We start from the raw sequence: 20,645 nt of genomic DNA, 5'->3' as shown, positions 1-20,645 counted from the left end.
AATTTGGTATGGGAGATTCTAAACTAGTAAGTACACCTATAGTTATAAGTGAGAAATTGACAAGAAAAGATGTTTCTGTACCGATAAATCCTACAAGATACAAATCTATGATTGGAGGTCTGCTCTATTTGACTCAAACTAAGCCTAATATTATGAATGTTGTTTGTATTGTTTCAAGATTTCAGAGTGATCCTAGAGAAAATCATGAGATGGCGGTGAAAATAATTTTTAGATACTTGCAAGGTACATCAAAATATGGTTGTGGTACCCTAAGGATGATAACTTTACTTAATGTGAATATACAAATGCTGATTGGGCTGGAGATGTTGATGACCAGAAAATAATTTTTGGTGGAGCTTTCTTTCTTGGAAAGAAGTTGCTTTCATGGATCAACAAGAAAAAGTCATGTACTTCTCTATCTACTACTAAAGCTGAGTATGTTGATGCTCCTACTAACTGTACACAAGTTTTATGGATGAAGCAAATATTGAAGGATATAAAGGTGGATTGTGATGCACCAGTAGTTATTCACTATGATAACTCTACTACTATTGATATATCAAAAAAATCGGTATTTCATTCTAAAAAAAAACACATATCTATCAATTATAACTTTTTGAAGGATAAGGTGGAATCAAATGAAGTTAGACTATTTTATGTGAACACTAAAGAACAGATTGAAGATATTTTCACTAAAGCATTATCCAAGGAATCATTTGAGTACCCGAGAGACAAATTGGGAGTTTCTCCCCTCTGATAGAGACTTGATTGATGCGGTATGGAATCAGTCTAGCATGCACTCTCTGAGATACTATTCATTTTGGCACAAATGTGGGATGCTACTACTTAGGGGGAGTAGTCAGCTTTGTGATTCAGAGACTTATGTTTTTGATTTGATATTTCTATCAGATTTTTGGCATTGATGTCAAAGGGGGAGAGATATTGATGTGAAAAAGTTAAAGAATGAAAAAGAAAATTCAAAAGGGGAGAGATATAAAAAGTACAAGGGAAATATATTCATAGCTATATGTGGGAGTTTGTTGGTTGTCTTTCACAATGGGAGACTTGTTTGGCATTTCTTAGTACTTAGATATTTTTCACATCTAGTGTTTCCATCAATGCCAAAGGGGGAGATTGTTGGCCATTTACTGGAATTGATTACGTGTTGCATTGATGTCAATTCTAGTTGTTTGGATTCTTTATCGACACCCTTCTGGTCCTGGTAGGTTAAGTGGTTTCTGGTTAACTTGGATCCGTCATGATCCGACAGGCTCTGGTATAATCTAGTGATGGAATTGGCTTGTTCATGATACTAATACTCATATTTGGTCAGTTGGTTTTGTTCTGGTGATTGGATGTTATCCTGCTTGTTTAGAAGATTGGTTTATGGTTCCGGTGAGGGTTTCACCGACAAAGATTTTGATGGAAATCTTTGATAAATTGTATAAGTGGTGTTGGTGCAGCTTTTGATAGAGTTTCAAAATGTTATAGGTGATCTTGTTCGAGACTTGGTAGATGGATATCATTGCTTAAGCGTGTGGACCTATACTTCGTCTCAGTTGATCTAGGTTATGGACCGACTTTAATGAAACGTGTGGATAGGACTTATTGATATATTTCTGGGATGTCTTATGTGTTTATATTATATGTTTGGTCTAAGGCCGACATGGTTTCTAATTATGTAATTGGTTTATTATCTAGTAGCCAACCTGATTGTTTATGGTCGAGGGTTTATATATATAGATGTAAGATCTCATTGTAGATCATCATGGTTATATGTAAGATGTCATGGTCAAGGAATGTAATGTGCGAATAATGTAATATCATTTAGGTAGAGGAGTTGGTCAATGATTGGAGATCGAGTTGGGTTTATATAAGAGGATTTAGTTGTCTGGTATTGAGCTTAACTAGAACTGTACTCAGGCATTGGAGATGTTATCTTTTGCAATTCAACACTTCTCTGGATTGTAGTCTGGATTTATATGTAGTCAGTGTGACTCCTTTAGTGATGAGTAGTGTTCTCTAGGTTGTTGGCTTTCCTGCAAGTGTTGGCCCCTTCATTGTAATTCACATACTTATTGCAAAAGTATTATCTGACTGTGGGTAGGCTTCCCACCTTGGTTTTTCCCTTTACCGAGTTTTCCACGTATAAATCTTGGTGTTGTGTGGATGGATTTTATTTTTTGATTACTATTTATGCTTAATTGGATTAAGTTCTATTCCAGTATTATTGTTTTGGGTTCCGGTATTAAAGTTTTAATTGTTGAATGTTACTAAAACCTGTGACAACTGATTCACCTCCCCCTCTCAGTTGTCTTCCAATTATCTGAACTGTCTAACATTTGTTGGTATTATGGATGAATTGATTATGTGTTGCATTGATGTTTTGTCGTTGATGTCAACACTAGTTGTTATGATTGGTTACCCGCAGACAGGTTTTGGCTACTGGTAGAAGATCTAGTGTTACCGACAGAAGAGACTATCTGTTGGTTACTTCCAACATGTTTGGATCAGTGAAGTTTTCTTGATTCCATGTGTTATATGCTCCATGAGCATGTTTTGGTCAGTTGGTATTGGCTTGGTAATCAGATACTATCATACACTCTTGTAAACCCTTACTGACATTGGTTCAAGGCTTTATCAACAGAGCTTTCACTAAGGAATCATGATAGGATGCATAAGTAGTGCTGGTACGGCTTCTAGATGGATTTCAGGATGCTGAATATATTCTTTGATCGTGCTTCAACTGCTTGAAGACATTGCTTTGGCATGTTGGACCTAGAATAAGTCTGGTGCTTATCTAGTTTATGGACCGGTATCATGCTAACGTGTACTCTACACGTTACCAGGATGTTTCAGGAGGATTTATGGATTTTTTATTGTTGTTTTGGTCTTAAGCCAACATGGCATATCATTTTAATATGGAATTATGTAATGATATTATTCTAATATATTTTAGGTGGCTGACCTAATTGGTTTAGGTGTTAGGTTTTGTATAAAATGATGTAAGATCTCATTGTAGATCATGGGGATTATGTATCATGGTCTTGGTATGCAATATCATATGTGAAGGAGATCTGGTTGATCAAAGGTGATCGAATTGGGATTAAGGAAGAGGTCAAAGGCCTCCAGTATTAAGCTTAACCAGGGTTATAATCAGGCATGGTAGATGCTATCTTGGGCAATTCACTTTATTGGATTGTTGTCCATTTGTCTTGAGGTGGTTTTAACCTATGTAGTCAGTGAGACTCTTTTTTTAATGAGTAGTATGCTCTAGGTAGTGTGCCTTCCTACATGTGGAGGCCCCTCATTGTATCACATACTTTCTATAGAATTATCATCTGACTGTGGGTAGGCTTCCCACCGTGACTTTTCCCTTTCCGAGTTTTCCACGTTCAAATCATGGTGTTATGTGGTATGGTTTCTTTGCATTGATTATCTGGTTAATTGTTAAGTTGTATTGTTTACCGATATCAGTGTCTACCAGCATTTGTTTCTTTTTTACCGATATTTGAATATTTTTGTGCTTCAGTTTGAGGTTGTATTGTGGATTAAATGTTATAATTGTTAAAATCCGATTCACCCCCCCCCCCCCCCCCCCCACTCCTCTTAGTTGTTCACCAGTATCCTAAAAATTGGTATCAAATCTTTGGTCCTCTTTTGTAGAAGCTTAACCGCTTGAGGTAGATCCTATGGCAATTAACACTTCTAATCCACCAACAACTATTTTTCAGAAGAGAAATCCCTAAGCTTGATGGAACAAATTATGGGATATGGAAAATTTGAATGGAGACTCATCTTAGATGTCTTGGCAAGGATATTTGGGAGATCACTGAGAAAGGATACACACCTTATGATCCAGCATCTAGAAATCATGCTCTTGCAGACTTGGATAAGAATATTGAAAATGATTGCAGAGCTAGAGAAGCCCTCTTGTGTGCACTTACTGATCAGCAGATCATGGGATTAACTAATAAATCATCAGCTAAGTTTATGTGGGACAAATTGCAAACTCTAAATGAAGGTGATCCTACTGTCAAAATTACTAAACTTGATGGTTACTGGGTAGGATATGAAAACTTGAAAATGGAAGATAATGAGAGAATTGTTGTATTTATGGAAAGAGTAAATGAGATTGTTATGGGAATTCAATGTTGTGGAGGATTTCTAAGTGAAGATGAAATATTTTCCAAAGTCTTGAGGGCCCTTCCACCATCTTACAAGATTAAGGCAACTGCAATTAATGAGTTAAGAACAATGGCAAACACTTCAGTTAATAGAGACATTCTGATTGGGAAATTATTTTCTTTTGAGCTTGAAGAATTTGGATCTTCTAGAGCTGTAAAGTTTGAACCTACTTTTCATGCATCATCATCATCATCTACTAGCAAAAGTGATTGGAAAGCCCTATATGAAAAAGAATTGGAAGACAGGAGGAAAGAAGATGAAGAACTTGAGTAGCTTGAAGCCTTATTTGCTAGAAGAGTACCTAAAGGTCCGACAGGAAGTAAGTATGAAGGAAAAGCACCTTTCAAATGTTTTGCATGTAATAAGATTGGTCATTTTGCATCTAGATGTCCCAAAAGGAATGCAAGGTTTGAGGAAAGAGTTAAGAAATCATTTAAGCCTAACCAAAATATATATAGATTCAAGAAAAGTAAACAATGCTACATAGTAGATGAGGAAAGAGTAACTGATTATTATGGAGATGAATCGGCAGAAGACTCTGCTAGTGGATCCGGTAATGGAAAATAATGTGTGTTCTATGCTTTAAAGGAAGATGAACTGGAACTAGTTATCAAAAATGAAGAAAATGCCCTGGCAACAAAAGTTGAAGATAAGGATAAATGGGTAATTGATAGTGGATGCTCACATCATATTACTAGAGATAAAGGGAAATTTTTGTCCTTGCAATAATACAATGGTGGTCATGTCAGATTTGGAGATGAAAAAGCATGTATGATCAGAGGTAGAGGTATTATTTCTTTGGATGGTAACCATAATACTGATAATGTCTATTATGTAGAAGGTTTAAAGCATAATCTTTTGAGTGTTGGTCAATTGGTTGATAAGGTTTTCCAACTTTAGTTTAAAAATAGAAAATGCAAAATCATTAACAAGACTGGTTTGGAGATTGCAACCGGTACTCAGAATGGAAGAAATATCTTTCACTTAAAAAATGGTAAGAAGACATGCTTAATTGCTCATATTTATGAGAGTTGGCTATGGCATAAGAGGTTGGGTCATGTTAATTTTTATTGTATTGTTAAGATCAGTTCAACTAAGGAAGTTAGAGATATACCTAAGATTATGAAGCCTCATAATCTGGTATGTGAGGAATGTCAATTGGGTAAGAAAGTTATAAGTTATTTTAAGAGCATACATCATAAGTCTAATGATGTAATTGATTTGATTCATACTGACTTATGTGGTCTAGCAAGGACTAGAAGCTTTCAAGGTGTTGGGTATTTTATGCTGATTATTGATGACTATTCTAGAATGATGTGGGTGACTTTTCTAAGGGAGAAGTCAGAAGCTTTTGAGAAATTCAAGATCTTTAAATTGAAGGTTGAAACTGAAACTGGATTAAAAATCAAATGTCACGGATCAGATCAAGGAGGTGAGTTCACTTCTCATATGAAATTAACAATTATTGTGAGACAAATGGAATCAAGAGACAAATATCTGCACCTAGGACTCCTCAGCAAAATGGAGTAGTGGAAAGAAAGAACAGAACCATTTTGGATGCAGCAAGATCTATGATGATGGAAGCTAAATGGTCTCATATCTATTGGAGAGTAGCAGTGAGTACAACACTCTACACATTCAATAGAGTTCACATCAAAGGTGAAACCGGTAAGACACCTTATGAACTATGGTTTGGACATACACCTACAGTTAAATATTTCAAAAAATTTGGAAGTAAATGCTATATCAAAAGAGATGATCCAATTGGAAAGTTTGATCCTAGATGTGATGAAGGGATATTTCTTGGTTATTCAATTCAGAGAAAAGCATATAGATGTTATAACAAAAGATTGCAGAAAATTGTTGATAGTGCTAATGTGAAAGTGGATGAATAGTACAGAAATCATTCTATATCATATGACAAGGAACTAGCAGTGGAAATGATCATAACTGAATCAACAATGCCTCAAACGGTATAGGAAGCTGAGACAGTTACACTAGCACAATCAGAAAATTCAACTGTGACTGATGATCAGAGAAGTGGACCTGAAGTTCAAAAGACACCAAGGTATGTAAGATTAAATCATTCTAAAGATCAAATCATTGGAGATAGGAACAAGGGAGTTATGACTAGAAGGAAACTGGCTAATGAAGAGGTATGTCTTATTTCTCAAATTGAACCTGTAACTATTATTGAAGCTTGTAAGGATAAAAATTGGTTAAAGGCTATGGAAGATGAATTAGATCAGATAGAGAAGAATGAAACTTGGACTTTAGTTCCCCAACCTAAAAATAAGAATGTTGTTGGAACTAAATGGCTGTTTAGGAATAAATTGAATGAGGATGGTCAAGTTGTAAGAAACAAGGCTAGATTGGTTTGTTAAGGATATTCTCAATTGGAAGGAATTGATAATGGTGATACTAATGATAGGAAGAGCACTTATGGTGGAGCTTTCTTTCTTGGAAAGAAACTGGTTTCATGGATTAACAAAAAATAGTCATGCATTTCTTTATCTACTGCAAAAGCTGAGTATGTTGCAGTAGCAACTAATTGTACTCAAGTCTTGTGGATGAAGAAAATGTTGAAGGATATCAAGGTAAAGTGTAGTGAACTGGTAGTTATCTACTATGATAACTTTGTAGCTATTGACATGTCTAAGAATCTGGTATTTTACTCCAAGACTAAGGATATTTCAATAAAGTATAACTTTCTGAAGGACAAGGTAGAAGCAAAGGAAGTCAAATTGGTTTATGTGAACGCTAAAGAACAAATTGCAGATATATTCACTAAACCACTGTCTAAGGAATCATTTGTGTATTTGAGAGACAGGTTAGGGGTTTCTACCCCTCCAGGAGAGACTTGATTGTTGAAGTTTGTCATCAGTCTAGCATGCATTATCATAGACATTATTCATTCCTGCACTGATGAGTGGTGCTAATACTCAGGAGGAGGAGTTAGCTTTGAGGTTTACATTATTGCTTTGATATTTTTGTCACATTTATAGCATTGATGTCAAAGGGGGAGTGATAGTGATGTGAAAAATCATTCAAAACCTTACAAAGATATCATTCATAGGGGAAGAGATATTGATATTCACATAGATTATTGGTTGTGTTCCACAGGGGGAGACTTGCTTGGAACTTCTTGGTACTTAGATGTTTTTCACATCTAGTGTTGCCATCAATGCCAAAGGGGGAGATTGTTGGCAATATGGATTAATTGATTATGTATTGCATTGATGTTTTGTCATTGATGTTAACACTGACTGTTATGATTGGTTGCCAACAAACAGGTTTTGGCTACTGGTAGAAGATCTAGTGTTACTGACATAAGAGACTATTTGTTGGTCACTTCCAACATGTTTGGATCAGTGAAGTATGCTTGATTTCATGTGTTATATCCTACATGAGCATGTTTTGGTAAGTTTGTATTGGCTTGGTTATCAAATACTATCATACACTCTTGTAAACACTTATCAGCATTGGTTTAAGGCTTTAACGGTAGAGATTTCACTAAGGAATCATGACAAGATGCATAAGTAGTGTTGGTATGACTCCTAGATGGATTTCAGGATGCTGAAGATATTCTTTGATTGTGCTTCAACTACTTGAAGACATTGCTTTGGTGTGGTGGACCCAGAATAGGTTTGGTGCCTATCTAGGTTATGGACTGGTATCATGCTAACATGTACTCTACACGTTACTGAGATGTTTCAAGAGGATTTATGGATTTGTTATTGTTGTTTTGGTCTTAAGCTGACATGGCATATCATTATAATATGGAATTATGTAATGATCTTATTGTAATATCTTTTAGGTGGCCGACCTAATTGGTTTAGGCATTAGGGTTTGTATAAAATGTTAGGAATCCCACAGATACTGAGAGGGGGGGTGAATTAGTATCTAACCGGTAATTATAATTTCTTAACTTAAAACATGCAGAACATATTATAATAGTGTACCGGTATGCAAGAAATAATGCAATAAATAGAATCAAGAACATCCACATGAAAAGCACACCATAACACAAGGATTTAATGAGGAAACCTGGTGTGGGAAAAACCTCAGTGGGATTTGTGACCCACAATATTCACTCACTGGACAATAAGAGAATATTACTTAGAATAGGGGCCTGCACATGCAGGAAGGCCAACTACCTAGAGCTCACTGCTCAATGGGAAGTCTCACTGACTTACAATGTGGATTATACAAATCCAATATCTTGTACTACTTTACAATAGCATCTATAATGCCTGATCCAGTACCAGTTGTTGCTCTGCTTCTTACATAAACCCTTCAACCTATATTTCGCATAATAGGTATGCCTTATATTTTTCCTTATCGCTTACTTATCTCCTACAAAATGTCTACAATGATCTCTTTTATATATGAGTCATTTTACAATTTGCCAAGTCAACTTACAAAGTTTTTTTAACAATAAACAAAATATAATATAACAAAATCCTGTCGGCCTCGATGCCGGTATACTTCCTTTCTTTGTGTCGGTGCTGGTGTCCTGAGTACCGGTGTAGAGTGTGATCTGTTGATGTCAGTGCACTAACTTGTCGGTGTAATGCCTTGCCGATGCCATAGGATTGCAAGGTTTCCATCACTGACAAAACCTTCAATCACCTACAATGTCTCATTAGAGTGTGCATATGCCAACAATCTCCCCCTTTGGCATTAATGGCAACACTCATGAGAAATTTAAAAAATGTATCAAAAAATGTGAAGTCCAAAAAATGTTACCAAAAATGTGTGTGCTCCCCCTGAGCATATGATTCCTATGATGTTGAATTTTCTCATCCCACTACTCCGCCTTTGGCATCAATGACAAAGGTTGTCAAGATGTCAGTAGAGTTTGTAGTTTCAACCTTGTAACTGGGTAGTTACAATTTCAAATAGATCCACCAAAATCAAGTTTATACTCTCCATGAACTTTTTACTATCTCTTATTGCTGTCTCTATTCTCTTAGCTGTATCGGTGAGATGTTGCAAATGCTCTGCCGGTTTTTTTTGTCCCTGTATTAGTGCCTCAGATACTTCCTTCCGTAGTGATGCTAGATAGTCCAATCTTGGACTCAGTTTTAATCTTAGATGCTTTGCCTTATTCACTATTCTTTCTTTCTCTCTTTCCAATTTAAGTAAATCTTCCTCAAAATTTGTTATCTTCTGTTCAAAAACTGATAGTGTATCAGGTGAGTTGACAAAATTATCTGCAAGTTTATTGATTTCATCTTGTACCTTGCTCATCTTCTTGTCTATATCTATAGTCAAAAGGTTTGTCTTATAGGTGTCTTTGTACAGATTTTTGTACTCTTTCAATAAATTACACAGTTCTGGTAGAAGTGTGTCAAAATCTCTGTTACACTTCTTTATTTGCTCATCAAAGAATTTCTGCTTTTCAATTTCTACTTTATCCTTCAGTGTCTCTTCCTTTATTTTCTCAATGTTTTCTGTGATATATTTACACAAGGTATCAAGTTGTCCTAAAGAATATTTATTGTCTATATTACAGTTAGGAGCAATTACCTTCAAAATTGGTATGGTATCATCTATTGCCTTATAAGCTTGTGAGCTGCAGTCTATTATCTTTTTGATTGAATCTAATAGTACCTCAATCACATTAGTTGATTTGTAGCTTGATGATGAACCAACATTTTGAGTACCGCCAGTGGAAGTAACCAATCTTGTATTGACCTCTGGTAGGTCTGTTTGTGTTTGCATTTCCTTAAGCAATGGTTTTTCTACTTCTCCAGTTGCCGGTGGCACTGTTTCCTTCTATTCCTGTTCCTGTTGCTGTTACTATTCTGGAGCCTTTTGCTCTATTTGTTTCTCTGTTTGTTGCATTGTCTTAGTCTGAGTCTAAGTTTCTACTTTTTGCTCTTTGTCCTCAGCTAGTTTCTCCTGTGTGTTGTCAGTTTGTTCAGCTACCGGAGGCTCACTAGCCATTTCAGTCTTATCAGCTGTATCTTTGTCTACCATAATGTTGATCTTTTGAGTATCAACATTCATAGTATATAATACTTCAGGATTAGGATTACCATCCTCTACATCCATACTTTCAGTTGTCGGTTGATCTTCTATAGCTGTTGTTTTTATCCGTGGAGTAATCAAAGGAGGTGGGGGTAAGTTGTCTTTAACCTTGATACTAGGTGGTCCACCAACTTTACCTTTACCCTTGTCTCTTTCTTTCTGATAAACTTTTATAGGTTTGGGGTTCCTGTATTCTTCTTGTTTTTCTTTTTCAACTAGGAATATATCCCATCCATTTTCTATCTCCTCAGTCACCTCATTAACTCTTCCAACCATTAAAGCAATGTGCCGATGTGCAGTAGAAAATACTAACTAGTTGGCTTGAGCAATTAGGTCATCAATTTTTTTGGGTGAATTCACCGGATATACAGCAAGTAGCTTTTCAATCTTTATTTTCTTGTCCAGTTCTACTACTACTTGTCTTCATGCTTCCAGTCTCTTAAATAGTTCATCTAGAATTTCAGTTACTACTTCCATCAAAAATTTCTTATACATATTCATATGCAATATAACACTGTTTTCAACTTGTTCTTTTTCATCAACTGTCAAAGTGTCATATATTTTCTCTATATTCTTCAATTTTCCTTCCTCTGTAATTTCATTTAATAGTATATCAAGAGGGGCCAAGTCCTTGTTTGTCCTCTTCTTCTTTTTGGGTGTCAGTTTCTTCTTCTTTGGTGTAGCCTTTCTTACCGGAGATCTTACTGCTTGTTGTTTTTGTCTTGTCCTCCCAGGTGAGGGTGTGGTTGCCGGTGAGGGATCTCTTTTCCTTGCAACTCTCTTGAAAGTTGTAGGCATGTCACTCTCCGAAGAAGTACCTATTGGTGATAGGTGATTTTCAAGTTGTGGAGCTGCTAACTCATCCTCTGTTATACCGATTTGTTTTAACACATCTTCTTTGATAGCTTTTGCCTATCTGGAACCTTTTCTTACAACTGACTCAACCTTTTTCACTCTTTTCTTAGATTGTATTTGGCTTTCAATAGTTTCTACACTACCAAATACTTCTTCCTTAGGTTCTTTAGGGGCTTCCAGAAGTGCTTTAGCATATGTTTCAATTATATGATCATCTATTTCATAACCCATCTTTGTTACCCAAACTATCCTAGGAATGACTGCTTCCATCCAGATCTCATCTTTCTTGATTACAAAGCATATTTCATCTTTATATTTGTCGACAATCTTTTGTGATAACCTGATTCTTTTCTTCATTTTGGCCTTTAGTGCTTGAAAGAAATCATGGATATTGTTTTCCTTGTCTTCTCCCATGTTATTGAATAGTTATGTTAACTGTTTACCTACCGGTATATCATATCCAAGTTCTTTGTATCCTATACCGGGAACCTGCTTGGTTATATGTAGCATCGGACATACTAGCAGATTTCCAAGCCTGAAAGTTCCTTTCTTGTCCTTCTTAATCTTTCCAAGGTTGTCAATTAATTCATCCTTTAATCACTCACATACATCAATCTTTGCATTATCTATGACCATATGATAAGCACTCTTGATGCATAAACTTGAAACTGAATTAAGTCTATTTGCATGAGTAGCTTTATACCCTAATATCATGTTGATAAATCTCACATTAATGTCTTTTACATCATTTACTCTTAAGGACCTTTTATTGGATGTGGCACCAGTTAGGTTTGTAACTAGGTCATTGGATACCTTCTTAGTTTTGTCTGGTCTTTTACCGGTGGTCGGTAACCCTGTGACAACTTTCACAACTTCCTTAGTGATTTTGTGGATTGCATCTAGCCAGAAAAATTCACCATGTACCCTACTTAAGACTATCCTAATCACATCCTTGGGGAATTCAGGAATGCTAAGGATCTCTGTAAATCTTAGGGTTTCAATGATCTTGTGTTCATCTTTTACATTGCTGGATTTATCACATATCACAGTTTTAAACATGGTTTTAATCTCTTCATCTCCTAGTTCCTCAATGTTACAGCAAATATAAATTCTGGGGTCGTCAGCATAAACAACTCCCTTAGGAATTTGAGAAAAAACACCTAAGGTATCATCTTTCTTTGCTACCTCAGGAACTAATTGAAATATGGGCCTAGGTCTTTTTATCACTTCGACAACAGTAGGGTTTGCTATACATTGTAGGTCCCAGAGACAACTGAGAAAGGTGGGGTGAATCAGTTGTCTAATAAATTCAAATCAAAAACTTATTAACCAACTTAATGCTTAATACCAATAAATCAGTTAAGTATGTCAGTAGACAGTGTTAATAGTAAATTGCTATACCGGTAAGAATTAATGCATGAAACATAAGCACAAAGCCATCCACAACACATGACACCAATATTTGTACATGGAAACCCTGTAAGGGGAAAAACCATGGTGGGAAACCTTACCCACAATCAGATGATACTACTGCAAATAGTAAGTGTACAAAAGGGGTCTGCACATGCAGAAAGGCCAACAACCTAGAGCTCACTACTCAATCACAAATGGGAGTCACACTGACTACAGCTGGATGGTTAAATCCAATAAGAATGTACTGCACAAAATTGTATCTTCATATGCTGAATTTAGTACCAGTGTAATGCTAATATGCTTCTACAAAAACCTAACTTCACCTTCAAATGATGTCTTTGTGTATGCCTCTACTTTATCTTGCATATACTTTCACTTGAATCTTTTTCGCATTCCACACTTGATCTTACAAATAAGATCTTACATTTATACCATACCCTAAGACCAATTTTAGTAGGTCGGCTCTACAAGATATTACAATAAAAATATTTTACAAACAATACAATATCCGATGCAATAACCGATTGAACGTGTCAGCTTAATGATTTTACAACAATAATAAATCATCTCCATAGCATGCCATGCTGATCTGGAAAAGATAAACCTATAGGTGTAACCCTAGATAACCTGGACCTATTTGCCGGTAAAAGAAAATATGCAAATAAGAATATACCAATGATTATTACTTAAAAATAAAGTGTCCACATGATGTCTTCGACATTACCAAGTGTCTTCCATGTCATTCCAGGTACCAGTGAATCATTATATCATGTTGGTTAATCATATACTGGTAACTGTTGCATAGTTTACTGTTTGCCGGTGAATGTTGCTGGATCTCCAAAGTAGGTGTATTTAGTAGGTGTTGACATCAATGACAAAACCATACCAAAATACCAACATATATTCAATTGCAAAGGTGGATGCCATGATAAAATACCTTTTACTGCCTTTAGGACAGATGATTGCTTGAAGTGTTCTTGCCTCTTGCTCAAAAATGCCTTAGCTCAGAATCTTCACGCTTTTCGTAGGTTTGAAATCTTGGTGAAATGGGATGGAGCTAAAACCTCAAATTTATAGTATCTTTTCACCATCTACCATATTAAATGCATGCCGGTTAAGTATTCACTTAACATTGTCTATCGGTAACAAGTAATTTCCAACTTCTTGTCTCTAACCGAGGGAATAATAGCACATGTGTCATTAGACTGCCAAACCCTCAATGAAACTTTCTTCAATTTGATGAAGAACTTCCTGCCGGTGGAGCATTGCTCTATCCTACCAGTGAAGCATCACTCTGTCCTACTGGTGAAGCATTGATTGATTCTACTAGTGGAGGAGTATTCCTAATATTTAGATCATCTTTTCTAATCCATTGTTTTGAGAATTCTTGCTTAACCTCTTCAACTTTTTCTTTACCTTTCAAGCTAAAACTTTTGTTGTCTACCGATGATCCTTTACTTCTATAGAATTTTGCAATATGCCCAATCTTGTTACATGCATAACAAGTCACATTATTCTTCTAAATATCTTTTCCATAACCTATGCCAGTTTATGTTCTGCATTGATTAGATAAATGTCCAAATCTTCCACAAACATAACATCTTACATTCATTCTGCAGTTTTCAGAGTTGTGACCAACTTTGTTGCATTTTGAACATTGACCGGTGGGTGTGTTGATATTCTGATAATTTCTAGATCTACATTCATTTTCTCTATGACCATACTTATTACAGTTAAAGCATTTTCCATTGAATTTATAAGCATTAGGTTGTCTTACTGGTTTGCTGTGATCCTGAGTATTTGCAGTATCGGAGCTTTCACCAACTTCAAAGCCAATTCCAGGAGTGTCACCTATAGGTTTTTGATTCTTCAGCAAGGTGCCAAGTTCCTCTAAGCTTTTCTTGAATTTTTCTCTATGTTGATTTGTAGTTTCTAGTTTTCTTTCTAAGACTTCTTTCTATCTCATCAGTTCATTGGAGTTATTCTGAGTGTGCATCAGATCTCTCTTCAACATGTCATTATCATAGCTAAGTCTTATGTTTTCATTTGATGCATCACTTATTCTTCTGGTCAATTCTTCTTCATTCTTCTTCCTATCCTCAATCTCTTTGCAAAATCTCATAGTCATATCCTGCATCTCATTCTTTGTTGTCATGTTCTCTTGTTTCAGCTTGCTTATCTAATCATTAAGTGATTCCTTTTCATCATTGTCATTTTGCAACTTTTTACAAAGTTCTCTTCTCTTATTTCTTGCAACAGTAAGATTCTCTTGAATTGCCTGAATGATATCCTGAGCTGCCCTTAAATCATCTTCTAGTTTGATATTTTTCAACTTCTCTACATCATAGTCTAAAAGAGCTCCTTCAAGTTGCTTCATCAAATTTTCCATCTTTACCGGTGTCAAGATCTTCCTCAAGTTGTTAGGCTTCAAAAAATAGAGGACGAAGCTCTGATACCAATTATTAGGAATCCCATAGATACTGAGAGGGGGGGGTGAATCAGTATCTAACTAGTAATTAGAATTTCTTAACTTAAAACATGCAGAACATATTATAACAGTGTACCGGTATGCAAGAAATAATGCAATAAACAGAATCAAGAACATCCACATGAAAAGAACACCATAACACAAGGATTTAATGAGGAAACCCAGTGTGGGAAAAACCTCGGTGGGATTTGTGACCCATAATATTCACTCACTCGCCAATAAGAGAATATTACTTACAATAGGGGCCTGCACATGCAGGAAGGCCAATTGCCTAGAGCTCACTGCTCAATGGGAAGTCTCATTGACTTACAATGTGGATTATACAAATCCAATATCTTGTACTGCTTTACAATAGCATCTACAATGCATGATCCAGTACTGGTTGCTACTCTACTTCTTACATAAACCCTTCAAGCTATATTTCGCATAATAGGTCTGCCTTATATTTTTCCTTATCACTTACTTATCTCCTACAAAATGTCTACAATGATCTCTTTTATATATAAGAGTCAATTTACAATTTGCCAAGTCGGCTTACAAAGTTTTTTTAACAATAAACAAAATATAATATAACAATATCCTGTCGGCCTCGGTGCCGGTATACTTCCTTTCTTTGTGTTGGTGCTAGTGTCTTGAGTGCCGGTGTAGAGTGTGATCTGCTGATGTTGGTGCACTAACTTGTTGGTGCCATAGGATTGCAAAGTTGCCATCAATGAAAAAACCTTCAATCACCTACAATGTCTCATTGGAGTGTGCATATGCCAACATAAAATGATGTAAGATCTCATTGTATATCATAGGGATTATGTATCGTGGTCTTGGAATGCAATATCATATACGAAGGAGATTTGGTTGATCATAGGTGATCGAATTGGGATTAAGGAAGAGGCCAAAGGCCTCTGGTATTGAGCTTAACCAAGACTATAATCAGGCATGGTAGATGCTATCTCTAGCAGTTCACTTTATTGGAATTTTGTCCATTTATCTTGAGGTGGTTTTAACCTCTGTAGTTAGTGAGACTCTTTTTGTAATGAGCAGTATGCTCTAGGTAGTATGCCTTCCTGCATGTGCAGGCCCCTCATTGTATCACATACTTTCTGCAGAAGTATCATCTGACTATGGGTAGGCTTCCCACTATGGTTTTTCCCTTTCTTGTTTTTCCACATACAAATCATGGTGTTATGTGGTATGGTTGCTTTGCATTGATTATTTGGTTAATTATTAAGTTGCATTGTTTACCGATATCTATTTCTGCTTTACCGGTATTTGAATGTTTCTGCATGATTGCCTCAAAGGATTTCCTACCCCTAAATATTTTCATTCCCTTGTAGATAGTCTTATAATCTCCAAGATGATCTCTTCTAAAATCTCCATATTCTTCTCATGTAGACAAAATCATCTGGTCCTTCCAACCTTTAAATATCAATTTTTATGCTTTAGGATCAAATCCATGGAGACATTCAAGGAAGGGAGTAAGACCAACCTTCTTCAAAATACTCCAAATCTTAGCATTTCTTCTAACATCATTACATGTTAGAGGCTCAATCCTATTCATTTCACCATATATGATCACATCGACAAAGATGGAAGTTGAAGAAATACAAGTAGGAGCCTAACCCACAAGATAATTGCCAACTTTAGAACCTAGAAAACTTCCTTTTGATTACCCCCAAAGGAAAACCAAGACATAAAGATACCCACAATCCATGTGGTAATCATGAAGTGTCAATTTTTTACTTTACAATGATTTATTAGCTTGTCTAGCCAAACACCAATAAGATCCTTTGAAAAGAAAGAAAATTACTTAACGTTATGATTCCGACCATGAAACAAATCATGTTTGATAATATCTTTGACATTGGGTTTGAGGGGGTCATTCCTATGCCATCTAAACTCAACATCCCTAGCAACACCAATATTCGAAAAGAAGTTTGCTAGGGAATTATCTTCCCTATAAATATAGGATATAAAGACATCATCAAAAGAGTTAATAAATAAAAGTGAGTCTTTAATAAAAGCCTCGTTTATCCAAATAGGCTTATGAATCTTCTTAAGACATTGACCCTTCAATCCATACTTTTTTGTACCCTTGAGAATGACAAAGCTTAATACCATGGTATGTAGCAACCACTTTAGCAAGGTGATTGAACTAAATTCCCAAAGGCAGTGCCACCATTAATAGAAGCCTACCAGATTCATCCCTCAAAAATCCCCACAACTAGCGTGCCTCATATTTACCTTGACTACCACATAAAAAAATTATTTTCATCCAATTAGGAGGAAAGAGCCAAGCAATGTTATCTCTAGCAAATTTAAATTTCTTAATCACAATGAATGTTATTATAGAAGAGTTCCTATATATTCATGAATTGTACAAGACATGTATAAGAAATAAAATCATACCCACTCATCATACCCTTGGTACCATACCCCCTCCACTCATCGTACCCTTGGTACCATACCCCCTCATGTCTGGGTTGAACACAAAATCCTGGATGTACCTCTATACACTAAAAATCGGTCTGGAAAATCAAATTAATTAAATAGGAAAATATTTAATTAATGACCCTTTATTCTTCTACTATATAAATGAATTAAATAATTTGTTTATATGGTTCATGTGTGAGTGAAAAGTAGAATAAGTCTACAAGTTGTAAGACACAACACTTCAATTAAGTCATTACATGTATGGTTAGATAGATATAAGCATGAATAAAAAACCCATCAGAAATCGATCAATTGCCTTCTAAAAGATGCGAGTATAGACTTGCTTTCAAATTTGTATAAGCAAAACCAGTGACTAGACTACACCAAGATGAATGATTTAATCTATATGAGAATGATATTAATCCAAATGGATTCAGGATAATGCTAGATGGATGAATAGTAAGCTATATGAATTCAAGCAATAATAATTGAACTAAATATGCAAAAAGCTAAACTAAGATGCAATAATCTCAAAAAAAAAAGCACAGTATCTTCAATGACTCTAGAGCAAAAACTCTATAATAACAATAAATCTCTAGGGGTTTTGAATGAGAGATGAAAGCTGAATTTATAGAAAATCATAAGAGAGACCAACGGTCAAGATTGATTAGCAATGAGCGATTGAGATTATTCAAGAAAAAGCACAAATTAGGATAATTGAAATAATTGAGAGATCAGATTCAGTTAAACTTGAGATAGATTCCAATTATAGTTTGATTGAAATGCATTCAGATTATAAGTTTGAGTTTGTATTGGAGATAAAATTCAATTAATTCCATGCACTTGTGATAAAAATAGATGATTCCATGCATATTCTTTGATTTATTCAAGAAAAGAGTCTTTTCAATGCAACTGAACTTCTTTTCCTCAAAAGCTTTGAGTTCCAATTTTAGAGAATGATTAATAATTCATTTTAATTGCTTTTCAGATTTCAAGTTATCTCAATTTAGAAGAAGAAATAATATCTCAAGTTTGATTTCTCTCTCAATTCAATTCTTTTATTTTATTTTCAATTTAACTCTTTCTTTGCATATTGATTCCTCTTTTGTAATAAATTAATTCATTTTTTATGATTAATGGCAAATTTATTAATTAATTAAATATGCTAGGATATTTAATAAATTAAATAGGATAATTGATCAAAAATATTTACTTGGAATGATTTAATTAATTAAATAAATATTTAATTAATATAGAATAATTCACTTGCCATGTGACATTTAATGATTGAAGAATTAATTAATTGTGTGCTCAAAGTTGATTTAATTGCCTTTGGTTAGGACCTTGGTGATGTTGTTGAGATTAGGGGCCCATGATTTAGGTGACCAATTTTAGGGTATTACATTTGCCCCTCTTTGAATTAAAGTGCGAGCAACACGTTGGTTCAAAGAATAGTTGATGTCTAGGAGATACCAATTCTGAACTTGATTGATCACGAACTAGATGAAGAACAAGATGTTTACCTTATTTTGAAGCGATGAAATTGAACAAAGTTCATTAAAGCAATATCAATACCGAACTTTATTGAACTAGGACTGATGAAGAGCAAAGATACTGAACTTGAACTTGATTGATCAAGAAGCGGATCTTACTGATCTAGAACTTGATTGGACTAGACACAGTGAGCGAAGATAAAATTGATCTTGAACTTGATGGATCAAGACACGATGAGCGAAGATAAACTGTCAGGCTTGATTTGAAGCAATGAAACTGAACGCCTGCTTAGATTGAGTGTGTGATCAAAGATACTCTTTAAACTTTTGATTGAGTTTAAACAAATAATCAGCTTGATGAAAAGCGATCAAATTGATTAACATTAAGAGACTGATTTAGATGAAGGCAATATCAGCTTGAATTGAAGCAATGAAACTGATATGCCCCTAGCGATAAGAATTTGATTTAGATGATCGAGAGATCTCAACTTGATATGAAGCGATGAAGCTGAGATGCCCCCAACGACAACAATTTGTTTGATTTTATTTAGCTGAAAAGATTTCTGCTTGACTTTTGTTGAAGATTTGAAAAAAAATTGACATTGAAGATGTGAGGTCATGAGGTCATGAGTATGCCCCCTCGAGAGAGAAATTGAAAGATAGCGAGGGTACATGATTTTAGGCAATTGTTGGTGATGATAATGACTTAAGCAAAAAGATTGAGTCAGAGGACCATTTGAAGATTTAGCGCTGATTAATGAGAAATTGAGCGCAAATTGAAGAAAAGAATGAGCATTTGATGAAAACGCTAAGTGGTCTAGGTTGTGCAAAATTGACAAGGAGAATGATCTTGGATTTTGATTTTGATCCCAAAAATGGAATCAGGATGAGAAAATTATCTTAGGGTATCGTTTTCATGTCTAACGGAGCAAGTTGAAAAATTAGGGTTTTGGCTATATAAGGGGTCCAAGTGTCATTTTCAATTCATTTTAACCTCTCTAAGTTTGACATTTGAAAAGCCTTCTATGAAGAAAAATGGTCATTCTGATCTAGGTGCATCGATTCAAGCACCAGAGATGTCACAATAGACCACCGAACTACGAGCTAGCGGTAAGTAATCAACTTTAAGCCTTTGCATTTCATCAATTTTGAATTTTGGTTGAATTTTTTTTCTTTTTAATGTCGTTCAAAACCGGTCATTGTCATTTTTTCATGCAAGACGATACTGTCTCTCATACGACAAACTATCCTTTTGTAGTTTATCATAGTAGGCCATATGTTTTGTTGTCTAGGGTCATCCCACATATCGTATGATAGTTTGCTTGAGAGCCCATTTTATCGTGTGAGTGTATGTCTTTTATCGTATGGGAGTCTTTTATCATGCTACATGAATTCCTGACTCGTACGAGTTTCTTCTTACTCTTTGAAATTTTGAATAAAAAATAGAGAATTTTTAAGGTTTAAAACATGAAATTTTGATTTGGCATTTTGTGTATTTGGATTTGCGTAATTGGGATGACTTTTTGATGCTCTGTTATTTGATTCTTGTAGGTTCGACTACCATATATCCTATTTTGATGTGTCTATCCTCCTACGATGAGGCTATTCCATGAGCTATCAAATATAGATAGATCACATATTGATTTGTATAGCTTTACTCACCTTGTACAGATGCCTGATATCCGTGTGAATCATGGGATGCTTACTACACTTGTTGAGCAATTCCATTCAGAGCATAACACCTT

This window comes from Cryptomeria japonica, chromosome 10 (genome assembly GCF_030272615.1).
Source record: "Cryptomeria japonica chromosome 10, Sugi_1.0, whole genome shotgun sequence".
NCBI classification, from domain to species: Eukaryota; Viridiplantae; Streptophyta; class Pinopsida; order Cupressales; family Cupressaceae; genus Cryptomeria; species Cryptomeria japonica.
The sequence above is the reverse complement of the archived record's forward strand: the minus strand, read 5'-3'. Positions refer to the sequence as shown.